Below are 26,516 nucleotides of genomic sequence, written 5' to 3'. Positions count from 1 at the left end.
GGATACAGAGAAGTGGACAGAGTCGTTACAGTCATACAACACCTGGTATTATGCCTGCCCAGGAGGCTCCATTAAGTGATCAACCCTCTTGTAATCTCTTACAATTAAAACATTTAAATTTCCCTTTGCAGGATGAAGTCAAATTCCCCAAAGGCCTTTGCTCTGATTCCATAAGGTCAACAGGCTGAGATGTTCTCTGACCAAGGTCATACTGTGTTCTCTGACATGGTCATAGGTTCTTGGAGCTTTAGCCTTGGGATGGCTTTTCGAGACATCCCAGTCCAGGTGGAAAGCATGGCCTAGAGTAGGCTATGGACTTGCCCCAGTCATTGAGGTGGTCACCAGAGCCTGGGCCCAGGTCTGCATATCCCAGGTCTCTATGCCCTCAAATACCTTCTGGTCTTCTCCTTCCCCAGCAAGTCCAAGATGACAAACCACTGGGGAAGTTCCTCAGGCAAAGTTCCTCTCCTGGTCACCTCTGGTGAGATCTGCGTGGACGGGGAGGGAGGGAGAAGAGGGTGATTGGGCTTGCTCACCCAACCTGCTGCTCTCTTTCGTGTCTCCATGCTCTTGAGAAAGAATGTATGCAGCCTGAGAAAGGTCAGGGTTCCAATCCCACCTCCGCTATTTCTCCACTGTTACATCTCGAGTCAGCTACTTAACCTCTCTGAACGTTAGATTTCTTTTTCAGACAAGGGGTCTAATGATGCTGGCCTCATGCAATTGTTATGAGGACTGAATGGTGTAGGTAAAAGCCCCAAGCTCAGAGCCCAGCACCTAGGGGGTCTCAGCCCATGGGGGTAATGACTGGGAAGAACTGCCAGGCCACCTTCCACCCCACCCCTCCCATGCCCCCGGGTGCTGACTCTGTACCATGTGGTCAAAGCTCCTGCAGGACCAGGACAAGTCTGAGAACTCACTCTAATGAAGGCTTCCCTTCTCCCCAAGAAGCAGGCGGCCTTTCCTGGCATTGTCATTCACCATGTAGGGCCCATGCGACTGACATTCCTCTGTCACAGAACGGAACTCAGCATCCTTACCACCATGGCCAGAGATCAAAGGGGCCACAGCAAACCCAAACTCTCCTGAGTCACTGGAGGGGCTGCACTCTTTTCTGGCACCCACTAGTCCCTAAATGGGCTTCTGTTGTTTGCCTCAGATCATATTCACAGAGGGTAGGGGAGAGATCAGCAACTCCCTTGCGTAGTGGGGGTGGGTCAGACCCAGGTCTCTAGCTCCTGCCCATCAGCCTCTCAGGAGGTGCCAGGGCCCCTTCATCTCTCGTGGTCCTGCCCAGGGAGCCTCCAGGCTGGACCCTGCCATCCCTGGGATCCAGCATGGGCTCTCCGAGGTAGTTCAATAAAGAGAATTTTAAAGCCTTTTAATACTTAGCAGGGAATCTTTTCTTTGCCAAAGCACCAATTAAACCAATTAAAGGGACAGGCCAGTTCAACTTGACTTTATTACTAGCATCTTACCTGGAAGAGGAGACACGGGGGAGGTGTCGGCAGGGAAGGCCCTGAGACAGCCATCTCAGCTTCCTCTGACATGGACAATGGTCTACAGTAACGAGGCGCCTCCTGCCTTGAAGGCTCCAAGGAGAGGCCAAAGGACTCCTTGACGAAGGACTCCTTGACGTTGCCCCTGCCCTTAGGAGCTCACAAAGCAGTGGAGAGAAAGGAGACAGTGGAGCGAGGTTGGTCAAAGAAGGTTTCTTGAAAGGGGCAGACTTTAAACTGGGCTTTGAAAGGTAGGTCAAGTTCAGGGAAAGTGGAGAGAAAGGAGGGCCCATCTTGGGTGAGAAGCTCTGCAGGAGCAAAGGCAGGATTAATGAGGAGTAACCAGTAATGTTTGGGGGGTATTTCTATGTCCCAGGAACTGTGCTAAGCACTGTATAAATGATCTCTAATCTTTCAAATAACCCTATGATACAGGTTCTATTATTGTCACCATTTTGTAGATATAGAAAGTGAGTTTTAGGCACTTTAGTCCAGTTCATGGTTCTAGTAAGTACTAGAGTGTGGACTAGAAGCCAGGCCAGTGACTCCAGTGTGTCCACTTTGAAGTCCTGGGCTGAAACGTGTGAGAAGAGGTATGGAGGGGTCAGGAGTACAGGGTTGTGAAGTTGGTGGGGTTTATATTTACTGGAAGCCCACAGGTCCCCATCTCCCTCTTTCTGATCCTCCTAAGGACATGTAGCTCTGTCTACCCACTCACCAGCTCCCCACCTACACCTAAACTGACCTGGTCTACGTCCCATTCCCTCTTATCAGCTGTCTTCTTTCCTTCTATTCTAGCAGGTGCCTTTGGAAGCTGTTACTCCCAAGGGAGTGTCTGTCAGTTGGCTTTCTCAGGTTGTGGCTGGTAGTCTTGGAATTCCTTATCAACCACCAAATAGGCTAATGCCTGCACCACTCCTGGACATAGACTACTCAGGCTGGTGGCTCTGACCAACTTCTGGAATCTTCCAAAGAGGCTTTGTTCATGTCTAGAATCCATAGACACCATTAGAGCATGATGATCACTCAGGTGTTTATTCATTCTTTCAACTATCCATCTATGCATCTATTCATCCATCCATCTATATACTAATCAATTATCCATCCATCCATCCATCCATCCATCCATCCATCCATCCATCTACTCATCTATTCATCCATTCATCTATCAATCCATCTATTCATCTATCCATCCATACATCTATTCATCTATTCATCCATCCATCCACCCATCCATCCATCCAACTACTCATCCATCCATCCATCCATCCATCCATCCATCCATCCATCCATCCATCCCTCCATCCCTCCATCCATCCATTCATCCACAAATCCATTTAGCACTTATTTTGAGACAGTAGCCTTGTTCTCCTTACACTGGGCTTCCAAAACCACTAGAGGCTTGGACTTTCTGGGAAATGGAGAGGTTAATTCCTCCATGCTACCTTCATGCTTTGTCAAGTAATAGGTACTCTGAATACACAAAGTGAAATTCAGTGACTCCAGGGCAAATGACAGGCCTGGCCCTGCCCAGACCCCTGGTTGTTCAGTCTCCAGCTTGTTCTACTGTAGGGAAGTGGATGGAGAAGTGTACGGAGTAAGAAACTGAGCCTGCCTTGGGCGCATGGCAACCAGGAGCCATCTCTGAGCATTGACCATGGCGCCTCACTCAGACTCCATCCTGTGCTCCTTGCATATTTCCCAAGGGCAGGGAACCTTCTTGGTCTGACTTTCTGAATCTGTGATCAGCTCCACCTGGTGGTTTTGGGTTTGCCTTTATATGGGAAAGCTTCAAGCCTCTGATAGCACACCTGCCTCTCAGCACTGGGCCAGATTTCCAGGAAAGAGGAGGGGCCGTTCCAGCAACAAATAATTCAATAAAGATTTTCTCTCTCTCCACCAGCTTTGTTCCTTCTCCCTTCATCTCTGACGATCAAGGACATGGAGACCAGATCCCCCTTCCTACTACCTGGCCAGGTGCCAGCCAGGACACCCTCTCCAGCCAGCTTCTTTGTTCATATCATGCCCGGAACTGGCTCGCTCTCTCTACAGCTCACCCATCTCTGTGGCTTCCCCTTTTCCTCTCAAACTCATCCCTCTTGGTAATATTGGATTAGCCCACTTTCTTGAAAGCTGGTTTTTATTTGCATAATCCTCTGCTCTTAGAGTTACTGGGCCCTCGGTGATAAGCTGATGGATGGGGGCAAGTCAAACAAATTATACTCTTTACACTTAACAGTAGAAGAAGCTATTTTCTTAAGAAGACAGACATTTTATTTTCATCTCCACATTCTCTTTGACCAATGGTGCCATCCCAGTTTGGGGTGCATTCGCCTGTGTTTCCTGATCTCTACCAGGAAGCTACAGCAGTCAGGATGGGAATTAGACCTGAGGAAGAACTTCCTGATTGTAGAGAGAGCGTGCATGAAAGCTCCTTGCAATCACAATGCATTACACTTTGTATGTGAAGCACATTTCCATATGTCATGTAACTTTTCCCCATGAAACACCCCAGGCAGCCAGAACAGGCATTTTTCCCAGGATAGTGGAGGCGAATGAGACTCAGAGAGGTTACATGTGGTGTCATTGGTGGGACTGAAACTAGAGCTCCTGGTTCCAATTTCTCCAGCACCCAACTCACTGACCTCAATTCCAATCAATAAACACCAGCTACCTACTGTGTGGCAGAGGCACCAAGCCAAGCCAGGGAGCCTTTTATTGAGTGCCTATTGTGCGGTGGGTCCACACATGACAGCCTGGGGGGATTTGGCACAGAAAAGGGGGTGGGAAAATAATCCAGAGGAAGGCATGTCTTTCCCACATGCCTCTTCTCTCTGCCCAGGAGATTTTTACAGATCAGATGATCGTCCATGTTGACTTGAGAATGCAGAGAAGAGGTCTGGAAAAGGCCAATGGGTTTGGGGCCATGAAGTCCATCCCTGAGCTGCCTTCATCCCATCTTCACTTCCCTGGAACCTCTCGCCTTCAGCTATGCCACTGGATAGGGACTTCTCTTTTGACAGTTTATATAAAGAAGAGAAAGGGTAGGAGTGTGAGGGAGCAGGTCCAAGGTGTGTGTGTGTGTGTGTGTGTGTGTGTGTGTGTGTGTGTGTGTCTTTAGAGTGGGGAGCTGTACACATGTTTATTGGCTGAAGAGAAGGAGCCAGTGCATGGGAAGAGCTTGGGGTGACATGTGGGAAGGAATTGAAGGCCAAGGCCCCAGCAGGTGTGGGCAAGGGTGGGCTCAGCACTCAAGTGGAGGGGCTCACGTGGGAAGGCGTGCAAGTCTCCCACGGTAGGGCAGGATGGCGCTCTGGACAATGTAGAGACTGCCGACAGACAGCCCTGGGTTCAGACGGCAGCTCCATCACTGGCGAGATGGGCAGCCTTGGTCCCTTCATCTCAGCCTGTTTCCTCCCTTCGCAAATGGATAGGAGCCTTCCACCTTATCGATGTGTGTGTGTGTGTGGGGGGGGGAGGCGGTTAAGACGAGCCTCTAATATGGCTCGTGGCATTTGGGACGTTCTTCACCAATGTCAGCTGCCTCTCCTCTGGGCTGGGGGAGTGAGGAGAGGAGGGGGGAAGGTGCAGAAAGGGTAGGAAGGAGGGGCGTTGAGGGTGGCCCAGGGCAGTTAAAGCCCAAGGTCCTTTCTTAAATGACTCTCTGTCCATGTCAGAGAAGGGCCAGGTAGCTGGTCCGGGGGCCCAGTGACAGTCAAGAACCAAGAGGCTGAGAGGTGCTGGCAGGCACCCTGCCTCATCCTGATAACTGTCATACAATTGCCACAGGAACACATCCTGGTCTTGGCTAGCGTGGCCTGGCCACATGCAATGACCAGGGTCACCTGCATGAGGGAGGTGTGGGGATGAGGGGTCAGCAGGTGGAGCCAAGCTGAAAAGATTGGGGCATCTCTTTGCCTTCAGGCCAGAGGCATCCTAACGTGGACTCGTAGTTCTCACGTGCTGATCCGCCCAGGGGTGAGCCTGCAGGAGCGCCAGGCTGAGTGAGCGGGGCAAGCTGACAGCCAGCCTGGGTTCCTTTCCCATAGGAAGCAGCCGGCCACGGCGCCTACTCCAGGGGACCGTGTCACAATTAGGCGGCACGATACACGGGAGCATTTAACAGGGGTGGGGGCATCCAGCCCACGGGCCGTATAAGGCCCAGGGATCACTGGGTCTGGCCCTGCCAAGGCACTAGGGTGAGTTAATTAAATGTGTGACCAAATATAGCAGGCTCATGTTTCATTGATGATTTTGTATGGCCCGCATATGATGTTATAAATATCCAAATGGCCCTGGCCAGGAAAAACAGGTCCCCACCCTTGACTTAGAGCAGTGATGGCGAACCTATGACACGCATGTCAGAGGTGACACGCGAACTCATTTTTTTGGTTGATTTTTCTTTGTTAAATGGCATTTAAACATATAAAGTAAATATCAAAAATATAATTCTTTGTTTTACTATGGTTGCAAATATCAAAAAATTCCTATATGTGACACAGCACCAGAGTTAAGTTAGGGTTTTTCAAAATGCTGACACGCCGAGCTCAAAAGGTTCGCCATCATGGACTTAGAATATAGGCTGCGCTTTCCCCATCTTCCTTCTGGCATCGTTTGTGAAGGTTCCCATGAAGCCAGCCTGAGGAAGGAGAGGGAAGGGTCTGGGGGGTCTGCCTGTCCCCCCCCCATCTCCATTAGACATCATGGGGCAGGGACCCAGTGTGGGCCCAGCTCTAAGCTGCCATGGGGCCTTGGGGCTCCGGTGTCGGTCTGCAATGTGGATTTACTGGGTTCTTTCTGAGACCCTCTCCTGCTCCGACACGTCTGCTTCTTGGTGTTGTCAGAGTCCCTCAGAACCATCCACTTCCCCAGCCGAGCGGGCTTGGCAGACGCCAGGGCAGCCTTCTCAACCCTGCAGCCCCCGGCCGCAGCCGCAGGAGGGAGCTTACTAAGTGCCGGGAGCCGGTCCATGCTTGCTGTTTCAAGGGACCTGGCATATATGGCATACTGTTCTTGGCACTATGTGTTTTAACCAAGGTCTCTGAGAAAGGTGGTTTCCCCAGGTAGGGATTTTCCCCTGAAGTTAGGGAGGGAATAAAACCCCTCAACTAAGTGCCAGGCGGGTAATTAATCCCTTTAACTACGAACAGTCATGCTTAAACTACATAATCTTTTCTCCCTGGAATGGAGATAAGAAACGCCCTAACCTTTGTAATAGAGATTGATAGGATTGAATCAACTGGTATAAATACAGTTGTAACAAGACAGAACTCGTGACTCAGAACTCAGAACACAGAACTAAGGAAACAGGGCTTGGAAGACAGGACCAAGAGAGACAGAGCCTAGGCACAGAACCTACACAGAACGTTCTCTAGAGACAGAAGAACTTCGCTGGAGAGAGCATGCCGGAGGATCCTGGAGAGGGACTGGCCTCGGAGCCTAGAGACAGAGCCTAGCGGGAGAACATGGCAAGGGATCCTGGACTGAACCTGACTGCAGAGGTTGGCAAGAGAGCCTGACTAGAACCTGGCTACTGAACCTGGCTAGAGGAACCTGGCTATGATGATCACCCGAAGGCTGCCTCCGTGTCATTCCTTCTTCGCCGACTCCGTCCACACCTTTGGGGACCCCTGGACCCGCTGGGGCTGGACCCCGGCATATGGCGCCCGAACAGGGACCCCCTAGGTAAGCGCCCCGCACTCGGGACGGATCGGACTCCACCGTAGGAAGAGGGTGGATAGTCTTCGCCGACTCCGTCCACACCTTTGGGAACCCCTGGAACAGGATTCCCCTAGGTAAGCCCCCCTCCCCCATTGAGAACCCCCACACTCGGGACGGATCAGACTCCACTGTAGGAAGAGGGTGGATAGTCTTCGCCGACTCCGTCCACGCCTTTGGGAATCCCTGGACCCGCTGGGGCTGGACCCCGGCATCTGGCGCCCGAACAGGGTTCCCTTAGGTAAGTCCCCCCGTACTTGGGACGGATAGGACTCCACCAGGGTGCTACAGACCCCCCTATAGAGGATAAGTAGGGTAAGAAGGTGGATAGTACAGAACTTAGATTGAGAAGATGTGCCATACTGAGTCCAAAGAAAGAAGACTCTGTATTGATCTTTAGATTAAGAAGATGTGCCATACTGAGTCTAAAGAAAAAAGACTCCGTATTGATCTTTTAACATATATGCTTGTTAGCAGAGGAATTAAGGTTACTCCCAGTCAGACAGAACATTTTATACAAGAAATACGTCCATGCTTTTCTGAGGAAGGAAAGGTGCCGGAAAGGTAAATGTAGAGGCATGGGAGAAGGTAGGCCCAAGGAGCCTTATCCTTAACCCCACTGCAGCCTTTCTACCCTGGGAAAGTGCAGGATTGGCAAGCTTTCCCTGGGATGATAGATCAGGACTCAGGTAATAGCGGAAAGCGCCAATCCTACTCTTAAAATGGATATAAGAGAGCATTTCAGGTTTTTCTTTTTAATGCCTGCTTTTAAAAAATAAAAAAGGGGGAATTTGCCGGGAGCCGGTCCATGCTTGCTGTTTCAAGGGACCTGGCATATATGGCATACTGTTCTTGGCACTATGTGTTTTAACCAAGGTCTCTGAGAAAGGTGGTTTCCCCAGGTAGGGATTTTCCCCTGAAGTTAGGGAGGGAATAAAACCCCTCAACTAAGTGCCAGGCGGGTAATTAATCCCTTTAACTACGAACAGTCATGCTTAAACTACATAATCTTTTCTCCCTGGAATGGAGATAAGAAACGCCCTAACCTTTGTAATAGAGATTGATAGGATTGAATCAACTGGTATAAATACAGTTGTAACAAGACAGAACTCGTGACTCAGAACTCAGAACACAGAACTAAGGAAACAGGGCTTGGAAGACAGGACCAAGAGAGACAGAGCCTAGGCACAGAACCTACACAGAACGTTCTCTAGAGACAGAAGAACTTCGCTGGAGAGAGCATGCCAGAGGATCCTGGAGAGGGACTGGCCTCGGAGCCTAGAGACAGAGCCTAGCGGGAGAACATGGCAAGGGATCCTGGACTGAACCTGACTGCAGAGGTTGGCAAGAGAGCCTGACTAGAACCTGGCTACTGAACCTGGCTAGAGGAACCTGGCTATGATGATCACCCAAAGGCTGCCTCCGTGTCATTCCTTCTTCGCCGACTCTGTCCACACCTTTGGGGACCCCTGGACCCGCTGGGGCTGGACCCCGGCATATGGCGCCCGAACAGGGACCCCCTAGGTAAGCGCCCCGCACTCGGGACGGATCGGACTCCACCGTAGGAAGAGGGTGGATAGTCTTCGCCGACTCCGTCCACACCTTTGGGAACCCCTGGAACAGGATTCCCCTAGGTAAGCCCCCCTCCCCCATTGAGAACCCCCACACTCGGGACGGATCAGACTCCACTGTAGGAAGAGGGTGGATAGTCTTCGCCGACTCCGTCCACGCCTTTGGGAACCCCTGGACCTGCTGGGGTTGGACCCCGACAACTAAGGGCAGACTCCGGGGTCTGCCAGGGTGGGGGCTCTGCTGTGCAGGCTGGGATGTGTGTCTTCACTGCATGCCCACCTCCTTCCCCCGGTAACTCTCACACACACTGCGTTTTGAGAACTCCACTCCCCTCTCTGCTGTAACCAGCAAAAGCTACCCAGCCGGGCCTGGTCACCTGACACTGGTGCATGTAATTTCTAAGTGGGAACAGCAACTCATCAAATGGAGCGGTTTGCAATTGCCTGGGATAAAACTATTTTCTTTTCAATCTTCCCTGGAAAGTGACAGATAATAACCAGCCTGGAGATGGTAATATTATTAGGGCCAAAAATAAAATAAAACCCCTTAACGGCTTCCTCTGACAGAGGGAGGCCAAGTCTTCTTCCATTCGTTTCAATCAAGTGATTGTTTTCCTTGCTTATTATCTTAGATTCCTGCCTCACCTGCCTCCCCGGGAGCCAGGGGAGGGTCCTGCTCTGCCCTCTCCTATTGTCTCCCAGGGGGTCTCTTATCTCTGATGTGTCTCCCACATCACCAGCCTCCCGTGCAAAACCAGCAGCAGGAAGCCAAGCAGGCATGAACCCTTTTAGCAAGCCTGTTTCCAACCCATCACCCACCATTTCCATGAAATGGGATCCTACACGTAAGGACACAGAAGTAGGCCTGGTGAAGAGTAAGTGCCCAGCTTATGTTAACAATATTGCTGATAGTTATTGTTAAGAATATCGAACGTGGGGCGCATTTGAACACGGTGATTCTTGTCATGCCAAGACAACGTGTGCCCTCCGGCAAGTCACTGTGCATGAGCCTCCGTTTCTCCAGCTGTGAATGGGGGTGGGGGGGGTGTGGACACAGTGAGACCAGAGCAGGGGTCCGAGGAAACCCCTGGGCAAAGGGTCAGTGGTCATCAAGGCCCCCTCATTCCCTTATTCCACATATAAACGGAAACATACTGACCGGCAGGTGCAGATGCAGCTCCGGACCATTGAGTTTAAGCTAAGCCTCTCTCTTCCTAGCACTTTAGCACTTTATTCCAGATGATTCTCTGAATGCAATTTGCCTCCTTTATGCTCCTGCTTCTTTTTACCTGTTGTGGGGACTTAGGTATTCCTGTAACCTTGGCAACCCGCCCTTTCTCCTTCTCTACAAAATGGAAAAGGCCGTGCCCGCTTCTTAAGGTCCTGGTGGATATTCCGGCCGACCTATGAGCAGGGCCGACCGCATGGTGGACACCCACACATGGCAGCGGTCGCAGAGGTCATTGCAGACGCTCATCATTCTTACTCTATTTTCTCTGGTCCACAACCCCTACCTGCAGCCCGGAAACCCAAAGGGATCTGAAAATTGAAAGGAATTTTTTTATATATAATTTATTTGCTGGCCACACTGGACCTGACTTGAACTGACTTGGAGGCAAAACCCAGCCTGAGCCAATGGGAGGTTATTTATGGTCTGTATTGATCTCACTTAGTGTTACTATCCAGACGTTTCGCTGCAGAAATATCGACGTGGGTGATTGCGGAGTGATTCCTCCGCCCCTGGGTGGGTCTGGAGTACACTGTGCGAGCTCCACATCACCTTCTGAGGAGAACGAGGCCATCGGGCTGCAGATCCCGGGTGTGGACGTGGTGGGATGGTTCCTGTTAGGTTCTCCCCTCTGTCTGCTGTGTGCCTCCTGCAGGACTCCGCTCCTGGAAAACCTTTGATTCCCCAGCTGCCCTCTCACTCACATGTGCACATAAATCCAGCCCAAACCCACTTACCCAGGTGCATATTCTTGCCTTGCCACATGCACGCACACACATACTCACGTGCATAAATATGCACATGCACACACGCACGCACATGAACATACACACGTGTGCATGCGCTCAGCATCCCTTCACCCTTGGTCAGCCCCTTCTTCAGGGGCCGCCTCATCACCCCTTTCCAGGCGGATGTCTGTGCCCACCGGGCAGCTGGAAGGAAGGCCTCCGCCCTGCCTGACGTCCACAGGCTGCCTTTCCCCCACGCAGCGCCGCCAGCTGAATTCTCCGCTCCTCACACAGGGATTTCTGGCACCAGGTCCACACAGAAGTGCGCCTTTCCCAGGCAAGCCGGCTCCTTTCCCGAGCGCCTGTGGAGAGCTCTGTCCAAGGTCCTGGATCTTCCCCTGCATTTTCTTCTGCAGGTTTTTCTTCGGAGCCACAGAGATTAAGAGCTGGGAGGTGGTCCCTGAGGAAAGAGTTGTCAGTGATTTAATGAAACAGTGATGGAGCCAGGAGTGGCAGGGCTGGGAGTTTGTGTTTTTTTTTTTAAATCAGACTGTGCAGAGGTGGGAATGACCGAGGAATTTATCCTCGCAGGCTCTGGTCAGCCCTCGAACAGCAATCATATTTTTAACAACCCCTTGCTATGTGTTCTAAGCACTTTTACATGAACTATCTCATTTAAGCTTCACAACATCCTATAGGATGACTTCTGTTATTACCCCACTTAATAGAGGAAGAGACTGAGGGTCAGGGAGGCTAGGTAACTTGCTCCAGGTCACACATCTGGTATATGGTGGAGCCAGAAGCTGATCCCAGGCCATTGAACTCTACTGTCCAAATCCTTAACCAAACATGTATCAGTTACCTATTGCCACAGTAATGCTGTGTAACAAATGATAACAAAGTCTCCGTGGTTACAACAATAAGCCCTTTTTGCTCACATATCTGAAGTGACGAACTAGGTGATTCTGTTTTCTTGGCTGTGCTCGCCTGTCTGCGGGTGGCTGACTGTTGGCCTGCCTAGATATTGCCCTTACCCTAATGAGAACGAGTTGTCTAACAGGTGAGATGGGGCATCCATATAATTAGAAAACAAGTGCCACTGTAAACTGATTCAGAAAGACACAGGAAAGACCCAATCCAGGAGACACAACCTGGGTGGGCATCCTGGAGGAGGTGAATCTTGGCCATAGTTAGGAAGGCAGAGGAAGCTCCCTGCCAGGCAAGGATTAGAAGGTGGGGCCACAGAACACAGGGGAAGAGGATGTGGGGAGCTGATTTTCCAGCTCCTTAGCCCTTTGTGGGGGCTGAGCAGCTGCTGTGGAGAAGGAGAGCCTTGGGCTCAAAGGGATTTGGAGAAGGAGGCCCCAGGCCCCTTTGTGAAGCTCGTAGAAAGGAGGAAAGCGTTGAGCAAAGGAGAAGGAAGGGTAGAGAGCAAGCCCTGAGCTGCAACCTGCTGCTTTTCCAAGACCCTGAGCTCCCAGAGGGTGAGGCTCCGTTCTTTGGGCCGGGACTGGCTCCACCATAGAGACAGAGCAGCTCATTCTCCAGCCTGGGTCCCCGGAGCAGACGCAACTGCGGCCCACACGCCCAGCCCGGCCACCACCTGTTTCTGCAAATGAGTTTATTCAAACACAGCCGAGCTTACTCATTTGCTCATTGTCTGCGCCCATCAACAGTAGGGCTGAGTACTTGCAGCAGGAACCACGTGACCCGGGAAGCTTTAAATAGTTACGCTCAGCTCTTCGCTCAGCTCTTCACTGGAAACCTTTGCCGACCCTGCTCTAGAGGGTGAGCCACGGAGGGGAGGGGCGGGGTCTTTGTTGTAGTCAGGCTGTCACCCAGCACCCAGAGCCTCACAGGCAGGTGCCTTCTCGGTGCCTGCCGAGTGCAGGAAGGGCCCTGCCTCTCCTCCTTCCCCGCTGCTGCTGCCGGGGTGGGGGGTTGGGGGGACTGGGGGGTGTCTCTCCCACTCTGCTCCTCCATTGTTCTCCCTGGCGGATCACTTCAGTGAGAAAACAGAACTTGGAGAGGCCGGCGTGAGCAGCCTTACTCCTCCTGCTCATTGTCAGCAGAGCCGGCACTAGGACCCAGGTCCCCTGACTCCATATGCCCCACAGTCCCCCCTCCGGCCCCATCCCATAGTCACCTAAGCCGTCCGCTCTGAGGTTCCAGCTTCGGTGCTTTGTAGGGCGTTCCCATGTGGTGGAGGGACTTTGGGGCTGTGGGCAGGGCCTTAGGGACTCCTGTGCCCCTGGGAGGGAAGCTGAAGGAGAGACAGCCCAGAGGCAGGTGCCCGAGCTTCCCTGAGACGTGCCCAGAGGCGCACCCAGCCTCACCCAAGAGGGAGCCCCGGGTGTGGCTGTGCTTCGCCTCCTGCTGAGGGCGGCCACCCACGTGCCTTGGGAGTGGAGGAAGTTACTGCTGCCAACCTGCCCAACAAAAACCAATTCGTTCCTCCCGGGACTCTAAGCAGGTGGAAGTGCAAGGGCACCAAACCTGTGGCTGGCCTCCATCCTGGGGGCTCCGTGGGAGGGGGCAAGGGAAGCAGCTGGACAACTGTCCCAGAGGTTTATCCAGGGGGACAGTCACTTGTCACACACGTGCCACCCAAGGCAGGGGTCCCCTTCAGCCCTGTGGATGGCGGACTGGGCAGGTGGACACACTCACAGGTTCCCTCCGTCTTCACAGTGGCTCCAGGGTCTTCTGTGCAGCAAACCTTCTGCCTGTGTCAGTTCAGAGCCATCTCTTTCCTGCGCTGGAGGCCTGGTCTCGGGGCCCCAGCTCCTGCACCGGACCTCTTAGTCCAGAAGCCATAGATGTGCGTGTCAGGATGAGAGGGGAGCTGCTCCCTAAGGCACAGGAGAGGCAGGGGAGCAGGATCGGGCCGAACTGGGGTGCCTGCAGCTCTGATGGGCTCCCATATCATTTGTGGATAAGGGAAGGTGCATGATTCTGATGGGACTCGGGGTGACAGAGCTGGGGCGTTCCTGGGGCAAGTGCGACACCCTGGGGGGCTGCTTGCGCCTTTGCCTGAGACTTTGGGTGACTCTCAGTCCCCTCCTAGTGGGTAAAGGAGGATCCAGACCTCCTTGCTCCTGTGTTGTGGGGTGGGATGCCATCTTGGGGAGGACTTCCTGGAGGAGGAGGAGTGTCAGCATCCCTGAAAGAATGCTGAGTTCACTGGAAGAGTTCCCTGTGGGCTTCCCTCCACCAGGGAGCGGCCTGACAGAAGGTCCCCAGCCTGGAAGCTTCCCAGAGCCCCACGGCCGCCCCTCTTTTGTGGGGCTCAGTCTCCCAGTCAGACTGGGCTCTCCGTTAGCGTCGGCCTGCGTCTCCTCCCTCAGACTGACAAGGCCCCAAGATGAGGGAATAGGTATGTGTTAGCAGCCCAGCAGCCCCCAGAGGGCGGAGCTGCCTCTCTCTGGTCCAAGCACACGTCTCCCCCATCGCTCCAGCAACAAGGGGACGCCTGCCTTGCTCTCCACTCGTGACTCTAGGCCTGCACCTCCGTGGGGGCCACAGGGCCCATTGAGAAGGGCAGAGGCTTCCAGCCACGGAGTGAGCACCTGGAACTGGCCAAGCGGCCTCAGGCCAGCCCCTCCCTCCTGCGGAGCTTAGTTCCTCCCGCCAGAACCCAAGAGGCTCGCCAGCGTTTGGGAAACAGACTTGCAGCTCTGAACTCCCGCCCTGCACCCTCGGAGGCACCTGTCTCCAGCAATGGCTCCTCCCTCCGCCACACGCCTCCTCCTCCTCAAGGACTTGGTGCTGAGGCTGAGCCTGGCAGCATCTTTGTGTCCCGCTGGCTCCTGGCAGCTTCCCTTCCCACCTCTTTGTGCGCACAGGTGGCTGAATTACCAGCCCTGCAGGGAACCCAAATTTAGAGACTCCAAGCCCTGTCTGTCCCCTCACCCCCCGGAGCTCAGGGAAGTGGCTCCTTTGAAGACCTCAACTGAAACAAGAGAAAACAATTCCGAGCGATCCATCCCACTCTCCGGGCTCTGTCCCTCAGAAGCGTTTTCTTCCCAGGCCCCAGACAGTCCAGCAAGAATGGGCAGAGGACTGAGGGGGCAGGGGGGACACCCTGAGTAACTCCAGGGGAGCGGTGCTGGAGGGGGCCTTTGGTAACTCAAGCTGGCGCGTCCTCGGGGTCCACAGAGGCAGAACCCTAACCCCCCTTCGTCAGGCTCCCCAGAGCCCACCGCTGACTGGAGGGGGACCAGGTTTCTGACCACGATCAGGGAGGTAACAATGTCCGCTGCCCTGGAAACAGGCCAGGCTCAGAGGCAACGGGCTTCCTGCCCTCCAGGCAGACCTCAGCCCCGGAGGAGGAGATCTCCAGGCCCCTTCATATCAGTGTCTGTCAAAGATTTCAAAGGGAAAAAAACAACACCCCCTGCCCAAACCAGAGCCATTGAAACTGCCCATCACTCTTCCCCGCTCACAGGCCATGTATGTAATTTGATGCACTGGTAGCATTTCTGCAAATTACACATCATTCTCCCCACCAAAGCCGCACCTTTGACTGCTGTCCTAGTCACCTGACTGTGCAAGTCATTTTCAGGCCTCACTGAGCGGACCGGTGAGGCGTGGAGGGAAGCAGGGATGGAGTCGACTGGGGACAGCAGGCCCAAGAGCTCAGAGAGACCTCTCCTCTTTCCAGCTCACAGAGTTCACCGCAGAGGGTGGGCTTCTGGGGACTCCCTACCGAGAAGCATCTAACTGTTGCTTACATGCCCCTGATGATGGGGAGCTCACCACCCCCCGCAGACACACCGTTCCATCGCTGAGTACCTCTGACAGTCAAAAAGCGCCCCGTTGATACTGATGGAATCTGCCACCCCATACCTTCAACCTATTAACTCTCTGTTTCCCGGGTGACAGAGAATTAGGGTGACTGACTCATCTGAGTTTGCCCAGGACTGAGCTAGTGAGGAAGACCAACTTCTGGCTTGCCTGCAACTGACCAGGCATTAAACCCAAAAACCCTGCAGTCTGCTAGCCCCCTTCGGTCCCCAGCAAATCTGGACAGTTGCTCACAGAGAAAAGCCTGGGTCCGCTTTTCTTTCTCTGCCTGACCACCTTTCTGAGGCTCGAAGGCAGTCCGAGTGCCCCCAGCACCCCAGCGGGCAGTGGCCAGCCAGTCATAGTGGCTGGTCGGGTCTCCAGCGGGAGCGGCCTGGTGAAAGGACCAGGCTCAGTCCCGGCTTATACCCCCCTGTGCCACCTCTGAGCCAAGGGCCCACCGCTCTCCACCTCGCTCAGTCCATGGCTGCTACTCAGACCATGTTTTTCTTCCCTCCCGTAACCAGCTCCATTCCTTCTCAGCGTCTTTCCGTTGCTCTGACCTCCGTGTGGCATTCTCTCCCTCCGGCCTCCCCAGGGCCATTCGGTTTCCAGAGGCCGCCGCTGGTCCTTCTTGGAATCCCCAGGCCGATTTCCAGCCCCCACACCCTGGTGTGTTTGCTGCATAGCAATGGTCGCCCCTCGAGGTCACCTTGCTGATGGATTTTCTAAGTTATGTGTGAGTGACTGGTCTCTCGGTGCAATGGGTGCTTGGCACAAAGTCATAACTACTGACTACATCCTCATGTCATCTTTGCCGAAACCTTGGGCAGGAGGCAGCAGTGTGCCCATTGACAGGTGAGAAGACTGAGGCCCACAGAGTTCATGAGGGATCTCAGTCTCTCAGGGAGCCTGTGGCTGAGCTGGGATTTGGATCCAAGATTGTCTGACTCCAAAGCCCACTTCCTTCTCTCTCTCTTTCAGTAATCACCCTGCCGGGGAAGTCATGGCTCTCTGGGGACAAGGAAACAAAATACAGGCAGATCTATAATGAAAAGCAAATGGGATTTTTTTTGTTGTTGTTGTAATAACACCAAGTGTTGTTCAAAGCCAGGTAAAGATTTTTTTTAATAGACTGGGTGATTTTTATTGGACAGTTTTCTTATAATAGGACCAACACCAGCCTCTTCCGTTTTCTCTCTCCCAGAGGAATGAAACCAGTCCTGCTGACCCCGTGGGCTGTGGGAACATCTACACACTCTTTTGGGGGGCCTGTGATACCAGCTGCCTGTGCCACCTCTGTGGCTGTACCGGGAAGCCAGTGTGTCAGTCTAACGCCTGGATATGGCTGAAATGAGCCTGACCTGGGCATTAGAATCTCAGCTCTGTCGCTAGCTGTGTGTCTTAGGGCAAGTTGCTCAACCTCTCTGGTAAAGGCATTTACCAGGTCCACCTCAGAAATGATTCAGGGGCTCAAGAGGCCCACTGGGAGGAAAGACTTGTAAGTATACGGCCACGCATTTGGGTGTCGGTCCGCTCATTCCGTCGCCACGTTACCGTGCTGGGATTGGGGGTGTACAGCTTTGAACAGAACGGTCGCAGCCCTGCCCCTGTACAGTGTGTACCTGGTGCTCCCCCAGCATTTACCACAAAGCTCCATGGAGGCTGCCACCACGCCTTCTTGCTCACCACTGTAGCCCCGGCTGGGCACAAGGCTTGCCTCTTAGCTCGGGCTCCACAAATAAATATGCACAGGTGCTTGTGTAGGCGAGGGCAGAGGGGTGCAGCTGAGCTCTCTCTGGAGATGTCAGGAAAAACTCTTGAGCTGAGTCATAAAGAATTAGACTCAGGAAAGCAGGGGCTAACAATCCAGAGCAGGGGCCCAATCTGGCCCTTCATTTGTTTTTGCAAATAAAGTTTTATTAGAACACAGCCATGTTCATTCATTTGTTTGTAGATTGTCTGTGGTTGCTCTCACGCTGTAACAGCAGAGCTGATTGGTTGTGAGAGAGTCTGTAGAGCCTGCAGATCCTGAAATATTTATTATCAGAAAGTGCGCTGCATCCTGATGGAGACAAAGGAATCAGACCAAAGGAAGGCCCCGGGGACCTCTCATCTGCTTGGCAATACCAAATTCGTGTGGGCGGAACTGTGGGCTCCTTCCTTCAGAACTGATTACAGATTTCAGATTTCAAGATGGCAATGGCAAAGCAGTTAGCCAAGTGTGGGGCCCTCTAAGCACAGGACGCTGATGGTGGAGCAGCCTGGTGGGAGTCAAGCTCTTCCCCAGAAAACTGCCCTGGGAACTAAATGGTGGAGAGAAAACTCCACCTGGGCTCTGTGTCAGGGCTCCGCATCTCCAAGGCCCACACCAAACTTCCCGGGAGGACCAGTCTCGGGACCTCCTCCCCAGGCCAGGGAAGGACAGGCCTTCCTTTCTCAGCTCCCCTGCACCCCCATTTCGCAGAGCCTGGCTCTGATGAAGAAGCAGAGATGGGCCCAGCTCTCACACCCTCCAGGCACGTCTTCTGATCAGCTCCCACTGGTCCCTGCTCCAGGTACCACCCATGCCATGCTCACCCTTGTGTAAGTAATCCTCACGCTGAGGTCTCTTCCTTTACCTTCTATGTGTGGGTCATGTTTCTGGCTGGGCCCTGCCTGACACAGCCAGCTCCCCCCACCCAGGTGTGGCTTTCATCAAATAGAGGCTCTCGCGATCGGATAGGAACTTCAAGTGCTTCCGGTGTGTGCAGGTGCTGACACTGCACTCTTCCTCCGAAGAGGTTGCGCACACAGCTCTAGTTATCCCTGTGTGCCACCCTCCCTCCAAATGCAGTGGCTTAAAACAACAGCTACTTTATTACATCACATGATTTTGTGGCCAGGAATTCAAGCAGGGCTCAGCCGGCTGATTCTCATGCTTCAAACGGTGTCAACTGGGGTCACTGGGTCTGATTCGGTCGACAGCTGGTCTGATCTGCAGGGGTCAAGGCAGCTTCATGTGTGTGCAGACAGGGCTGCAAGGCTGGGCCCCACTAGGAGCCCCTCCCTCTCCCCGTGGCCGCTCCAGCATCATGGTCAGCAACAGGAAGTGGACACTGCCACCTGCTAAGGCCCTGGACTGGCGACTGGTACACTTTCGCCACTAATGCGTATTCCATTGGTCAGAGCGGTCACAGGATGTCCCTGGTTTCAAATGGGAGGGGGAGCATGGACGTGGGGGGGGGGTCCATGCTCTGAGTGGAGGTTTGTCAGAGAATGTGGTTCCACCTTTGATCCATCACACGCTCCTTCCTCCAGTTAGCATCCCCCTCTTCATTTGCTTAGAGTTGCGCTCACAAACTGCTGTCTGAGACCAAGTTCACAGATTGTGCTACCCCGATAAGCACTGGGGTTTTGTTTTGTAATTAAATGACTTTGGGCCTGCATAGCCTCTCCATCTCAACAGTGGTCCCACCACTTCCCCCCGTCTTCCAGGGGCCCACCTTCAGCTCCTGGCTGGCTCCTGGGGCCCCTGAGTTTACAGGCCTGGATTAGGAGGCACGGGGACAAGTGTAGTCTGATGGTCTCGTGCACTGGACACAGAAACCCCCAAATAGTCAAGGCTTTTATATAACTCAGCTCTCCCAGTCCTACTTCCGGTAGGACATGTTGGTCCAACAAATGCTGAGACCTTTTCTGAAAGTCCTCAGGATGAAGCCATCCTGGTATCAGGAAATATCCCTGGCAGGAGGCCCGGGGGCCTGTGTCCTCGTCATGGCACTGCCCGCGTGAGCTTGAGCAGGTCGCTGGCCTCCCTGGCATCGCGCACAACAAAGGAAAGAGCGTGGTTTGAAGGCCAGCTCTGCCACGTGTCTCAGACAGGTCAGTTCCTCACTCTGGCCTCAGTTGCCTCCTCTGAAAACTGGGGTCACAGTGAGCATCCCTCGGGCTCTCGTGAGGATGAAACGTTGGTGACGTGCACACAGCGTTGGTCCCTGTGCATTCTGACTTCCGGTGCCAGCTCGGAGCCTCTGGAGCCCAGGCCCCCCACCCAGGCCGAGCCACTCACCTCAATGTCTAGCACAGGTCCTGACACTTAGTAGGCACTCGGGAAACACTTGTTGAGTTCAACTGACTCTTTATCAAACCAAGCAGTAGCAACAGAAATAAAAACGTATGCCCATTAAAATACTGTGTGCAAGAATGCTCATAGCAGCGTATACAGCGGCGAGCCACACAGGAAACTGGCCAGGCACCTGTTACAAGAGAACGGCTCACCAAGGGTGGTATCTCCTCCAATGGAATACTGCTCAGCTGTAAGAAGGAAGGAGCAATGGGCACACGCATCTCCATGGGTGGATCCCAAAGATATTTCGCCGGGAGAAAAGAGCCTCCACTAAAAATAACCTGCTGTGCGAGTCCACGTATGTGAAATTCTAGAGCTGAAAAAAAAATGGTGTGAGAAAAATTGGCATCATGCGTGCGTGGGGGCAGAAACTTGACTGGGAAAGGGGAGAAGGAACTTTCTGGAGTGATGGTGATGTTTGCGTCATGAGAGGGATTCGGGTTACACAGGTAAATGCATTTGTCAGAACTCACGGGCAATCCATGTGAGAGATGTGCATTCCATTGTACGGAAATTTCACCCAAAAAAGAGACTTGTGCGTAAACATCGATGTCCAATCGATGATACGCATGTTGAAGCATCTAGGAGCGCAGTGTGCCGATGTCTGCGGCTCACTTTGGAATTCATCCAGAAAATACAGGGGGGTGGGTGGGCAGAGGGGTGGCTAGAGGGAGGGGCATGGGATAAAATGGACATGGTCAAGTGTCCATGATAGATGCCAAGTAGTAAGGCTGCAGATGTTTGCTCTTAAAATTCTTTACACTTTTCCGTATGTTGGAAAATGTTGATCATCAAGCGTTGAGGAAGAAGACGCGATGCTATAGGGCCACACCAGGGCGGTGGGGTGACTTGTGTGAGGTCGCACAGTCTGCCACAAACACGGGGGCTCATTTCCGGGAAAGCGAATGTGGGATTGTGTTCGCCCGGCTGGATCTGGACTGTGGGCAGTCGGGAAACCCCCTCACCTCTCTGAAACTCTGGCCCCGTCTGCAACTCGCAGAGAGCACCGCCCGATTCAATGGGAAGCCAGGAGCACTGAGCAGAAAGCAACTTGGTCCTTTCCAAGCCTGACCCCCTCCTCACTGGGATGTCAGCTGGAATGTGGGCTCCGGGCCGGCCTCTCTGGCCACCTAGTCTGCCGTGGCCCCACCTGCTCCATCCATCACACTATTTTAATTGTCTGCATGACAGTGTTCCCAGGCTGGTGCGTTCTTCGATCTTCCTTCAGATGATGTGTTATCTGTCTCCTCCCACTAGAATGTAGACCCCAGGAGAAGAGGGATTTTGCCTTCTTTGCGGCTTTATCCCCTGCACCTGTTGTAACAGCCTCTGGCACGTGGAGGGACATGGTGACTCTTGGTTGAAGAGACTAATAAATGAACAGGGTTGGGTAAGCTCCAGGGCAACCCCTCAAGTGCAGAATTCTGCCGCCCGGAGTGTGCCTATGGCTAGCACCACCTGCACAGAAGAGTAGGGAGTGAATTTAGGGATCAGTCATCCTCATCCCATTTAACAGATGAGGAAACTGAGGCTCAGAGAGAAAATGCAAATTTCCCAGCATCCACTGCCGGTTAGTGGCTGAGGGGAGATGGGGCCCAGGCCTCCTGGCTCCCGCTCAGTGCTGTGTTTCTGCAGCAGGATGCTAGGTGCTTGGTAAAGTGCTCGTCCCCAGGGGTGGCCGCAGATGGACAGACACGCAGGCTCCACCAGGCTGGGCTGCCCGCGAGGCTGTGAGCTAATTTCAGGGGGCATGATGTGCCAGCCTAGCAATGTCCGCAGGTGGGCAGGCTGGCACAGGCCGCCCATGGGGACGAGCACTTTACCAAGCAGACCCATGGACTCTGCTGGCGGCCGATCCTGCTGACACGGGCCCAATTGTCTGCACAGCCTGCGGAGTGTGGAGGACTCGGCAGATTGGCACAGTGAAGTCCCTCCCCGTGGACTGGCAGCCCCTCCTGGCTGCATCGGTCAGCCAGACTGGCACAAGCTGGGCATCTGTTCCCATGATGAGCCCTTGCTGGACACAACCTGTCCACACAGGTGTGCTCGCTGACAGGCAGCCTAGGAGGTGCAGTGGGACTGAGCGCTGAGTGTGGCCACGCCGGGCGTCATGGGAGGTGGCATGGGCAAGGGGTTGGGGCCAGGGCCTTGCACATGGGGACTCAGACACCAGGCTCAGATGGGGCTCAGCCAGGCCCCATCCCCACACACACCTGCTCAGCAGGCTCACAGGATCCAAAAGTCAAGCTGAAGCTCGGATGGAGGGGCTGGGGAAGGGGCTCTTCCCTCATTCCTACGGCCTCTTCCCGAGTCCAGACCTGCTTGTCCTTAGACCATTATCTACACGGCAGCCAGGGAGCTCTTCCTGATCTGAGCGGGAGCTGTCACTCCTCTGCTCTTGAAGCCTGCGGTGGCTGCCATCTCTCTCCCATAGAATAAGAGCAATAATAATGTCCACGATGTAATAGCTACTGTGCTAAGCATCTTACAGGTACTACAAATAGCACACAATTATAGAGCGTTTACTGGCACTTTTCTGAGCACTTTACATAAAAAACTACCTCCATCCTTCCGCCACATATGAGGTGGTCCTCTGGTTGCCCCCATTTACAGATGGGTAAACTAAGGCAGGAGCTGTGAGGTGACTTGCCCAAGGTCTTGAATTAGATCTGACACCCTAGGACTTGGACACCATCAAGTGTGAAGCATGACCCTTCACACCCGGCCCTGCTCCCACGGCCAGGCTCCGAGTCCCTGCATCCCACAGAACCCATCCTGAATTCCTGGTCATGGTACCCAAACCTCAGCTCTGCCTTGCTGTTCTCCAGGCCTGGAGGGCCCTCCTGCCTCCCTGTCTGCCCTGCAGACCCTTCTCCATCCGCCCAGGCACAGTGCAGTGGACCCTGGCAGGACTCCTTGCCCCCTCCCTACCCTGTGCCACTTCCTTGCCACTCTGGCCGCTGTGGCAGGGCAAGCACGTGCTGCTGCTGTTTCTCTCTGTGATCTCCCTGCCCTGCCCTTTCTGTAAGGGCCGGGATCATGTCTGATGCCACCCTTTGTCCATGAGCCTGGCCCCAGGAGGGAATGAATGAATGAATGAATGAATGAATGAATGAGAAGCTGAAGTCACTTGGATTAGAGGAATGAAGACTGAGGGCAGGTAATGAGGGCTGGCCTTCAGGGAGATAGAAGATGGGTGACAAAGCCATTCCTTCCTCCTCCATCAGCCCCACCACATCCAGAACATGACGGGGCAGCTGTAGCCACATGGGAAAGAGCCCACCGGTTGGGGTGGGGCCCCCTCTGGTGCTGGGACCATGGTCAGGCAGCGGGGAAGAGGCACAGGGAGCTGGACACCCCCAGCCTGGCCTGAAAGTGGGAAACAGCGCCCCCGGTGCCTCAGCTGCACAGCACCCGTGGTGAGCCTAGGTCCCCAGGGTCTGGATTCCAAGCATCCAGAGGGTGTGGTGCAAAGAGGAGGGGCCTCGGAGCTGAGGGCTCGGCTCCTGGCCCTGCCGCCTCCTTCCCGTGTGGCCCAGGGCATGTCCCTCTCCTCTTTGGTTCTCGGTTTGGCCGTCTGTCAAGGGAGAGGTCTAGATGGGCAGTGAGGGGTCTCCCGCTCTGAGAGGCAGGCCGCCAAGGGCACCAGGGGAAAGCTGCACAGAGGCTCTGGCTGGGGGAGATGTGGGGAGTTCAGGACAGCCTCTCCCAACTGTGGTCCCCAACCCCTGCACCCAGCCGACTCAGTGGGGCTTGTTCCACACGCAGGATTGGGACTCCAGCCGGGACTCGCGAAATGGAACCTCTGGGTGGGCTTCCAGGGAAGTCAGCATTGTCATACCTACGCCCACCTGCCCAGGTATGCACGGAAGTGGGAGTGTCCGGCATCTCCCCAGGCCCTGCCTGTAGCCCCTGCAGCACGGATTTTGGGGGGAAGCACAGAGATGGACAGGGAGGTCCCAGAGCATCCAGGCCTGAACCTGGCAGTTTGCAGGGTAAGGAGGCTGGGAGCTGACTGTGGCTTTGCATTTGACCAATGGGTGCCTGCCTGGGGCGGGAGATGCCAAGGGGGCAGGGCTGACATAATGTTGTCTCCCAACCTGGCATTTCTCAGAAAATCACCCCCACACCACACAGGCACCCGAGCTGACATCCCCTCCCCTGGAGCAGGGGACAGGGAGTATGGACTGGGCCTACACTGTGGGTGCAAGCACCATACTTACACACACGTGCACACATACCAGGAATCCACACACTGTCACACAACCCTCAACATGCACACACATAGTATCTTACACCCCCCCCCAACCCTCATCTAGACATTTAGAACAGCACTAAGCATTCTCACCCTTCCTTTGCTTTACACACACACACACACACACACACACACACACACACACACACACACCCTCATAAGCAGCCCAGAAGCAAGCAGGCTTGTATACTCCCCCCTGCTAACACACATAGGCACTCACACCCCTTAATGCTGGCCGCTCCTGGGACCTATGCTCCCACCGGGCGCACACACACCTCCTCACACTTGCATAAGCACCTGCACACGTGTGTACAACCCACAAAGACGGCAGCCGCTCTCTGCCTTTCATTCTCTCCAGCCCCCGGGGCCCCGGCCCTCCCCACACCCCATCCCTGAGCTGCTGTCTGCCATCACGCGGTAACCAGATGAGACAAGGCAATTTATGACACCAGCTGTCTCTGTCAAAACCAGATCTCACACTCATGGGGGAAGCCAATTACCCCGATCCTAGCCCTGCCAGAAGGTGGGACTCACCAGGGAGACACAGCAGAGGTGGCATCCGGCCGCCGGGAGAGGTGGGTGGCTCCTGGCTTGAGGGTTTCCCCTTCTCTCTGTCCTTGGAAATCTGGCTTCTCCCAGCCCCAGGCCCCAGGGGAGCCTGCCCTACCCTCTCTGGCTGCTCCTCTGGCCCAGCTCCCAGACCCAGGGTGGAGAACAGGTGGGCAGGAGGTCTGGGGGAAGAGTGGTCCAGGGTCACCATGGCAACAGGAAGACAGGAACCCTGGGCCTGCCCCTCCCCCTACTCAGCAGGCCATGGAGAGGCCGCATCACTGTCCCCCACTTCCTCTCTACCCTCATTCCTCTCCCTCCTCCCTGAGCAGGTGGTTGCATGCACTGCACCCCTGCCCAGGCTTCCCTTGGCATAGAATCCCCGCTCCCTTCCTTGCCCCCTACCCAGCACTTCATCCAACTCTACTGCCTGAGCCACTTCCAATCCAGACCTCAGAATCGGACCCTGGTTCAAATCTCTGCTCCTCCACTTCCCCGCGAAGCCGCCAATATGTGCATCTATTAAAAAAGAGGCTCATTTCTGTAAAAATCTGGGCGGAGAGCCCCCTACCTAGCGGAACTCTGCTCTGGGCGTCAGAGGTACAGCATGGGCGTCAGGTTCTAGCGGAGGGGTTGGGGCTGCAGAAATCAGGGGAGGTGATGGTGTTCCCTCTCTGTCTCATCCCCGGGGCCCACGGCTGTGCTCCCGGAAGAAGCAGCGCTTGTGAAAGGAGCTCAATCCGCCAACAGAAGCCCAAAGGCACGAGTGGCTGGAGCCCTGGCACTGGGGTTGACCTGATCCGAGTACGCCCTCCATGAGTGCTAGTTAATCTGGTGCCATCTGCACACCGGGCCATGGAGGGAGCGTCCTCCACATCATGGCCGAATGGCTGGACAGAGACAGGCCTGCCTTGGCCCATTTCTTCATCCTCCGACTCATTTGTGCATCCCACAAGCATACATTAAGGACATACGATGTGCCAGTCAGCATTCTAGGCACACGGGGTTGAGTGAGGTGGGGAAGGGACTTCGGCTGGCGTGGCAGAAGGTTCTAGATAAGCTTTTCATCACTAACACAATACTAGGAACACAGCAGCAAATTCACGTTTTCCAAGATGCGTTCACATATATTTGTTCCCTTTAGTGTTTTGAACAACTGGCATATCGGTTCCATTAACATCCCTCATTTAAGAGAAGGGGAAACTGAGGCACCGAGACACTCAATGACTTGGCTGAGAACCCAGGGCCGGGATGTGACAGCACCCCCAGCAGAACGGAGTCTCCGAATGCTCGCTGCGGTTTCCAGCCCACATTCGTCACTTGTGTTATCTAATTAGCTGTCCCTGTACCCCCAGCGGCAACCCTATAGGACCTGCCAGTGCTGGGCCTTGCACCTGGGTCTGCCTGACCCCAGAGCCCAGGCGCCAGCCACTCTCCTACGTCTAATCCGTTCATTGAAACCCTCTTGGCAGACCCTCCCTCTCACTGCCCAGCCCCGGAGACCTCAGCTGCTCCATCTCCAGGACGGCCGATTCCTTCCCGGCGGGAGAGGTGCTGGGATAATGTAGGCAGGCAATTTAAACAGCTCCGGCAAAATACACCAGCACTTTCCACTCTGCCACTATTACACTCTCCAGCCGCAGCGGAATTGGCCCCTAAGTGGGATATCAAGTTTATTACAGCTATTTCCAACCTGTAATTGGTTTTGTGGAACACAAAGGAAAGGAGGTTGGGGGGTGGGAGAGGTGATTCCCCCCCTCTTTCTTTCCTTGTTTTTTTTTTTTCCTCTTCTGACGATGGCACCCAGGGATATTGTGGGTGAGGAGGCTGGAGTTGGAGACATTTGTTTTTCAAATGAAATACCCCCGGCTGGCCGGGGGGCTCTCGCGCTGCTGGCTCAACCAAGTCTGTCCGCATGCTTTGGTGGCACCACTTGAAAATCAACCTCGCCTGGCTCAAGGCAAATTTGCTGGTGGGGGCAGCCGGGGCTCTGGGATGGGATCCCTCAGGGGCCTGGGGGCAGCTGATTGAGCCCTAATGGGCCAGCCCAGAGCGGGAGTAGCTGTGGTTTCTAGGGC

The 26,516-nt window shown here is 54.2% G+C and overlaps 1 protein-coding gene across 1 annotated transcript in view; it reads left to right on the top strand.

Annotated features, from left to right (window-relative positions):
- IGSF21 (immunoglobin superfamily member 21) overlaps positions 1-26,516 on the top strand; it is a 212,655-nt gene that overhangs the window by 110,947 nt on the left and 75,192 nt on the right. The gene's annotated exons all lie outside the window — the stretch shown is intronic.

This window comes from Myotis daubentonii, chromosome 3 (assembly GCF_963259705.1).
Source record: "Myotis daubentonii chromosome 3, mMyoDau2.1, whole genome shotgun sequence".
Classification (NCBI taxonomy): domain Eukaryota; kingdom Metazoa; phylum Chordata; class Mammalia; order Chiroptera; family Vespertilionidae; genus Myotis; species Myotis daubentonii.
Note: the sequence above shows the minus strand (reverse complement) of the source record. Positions and strands in the feature narration are given on the sequence as shown.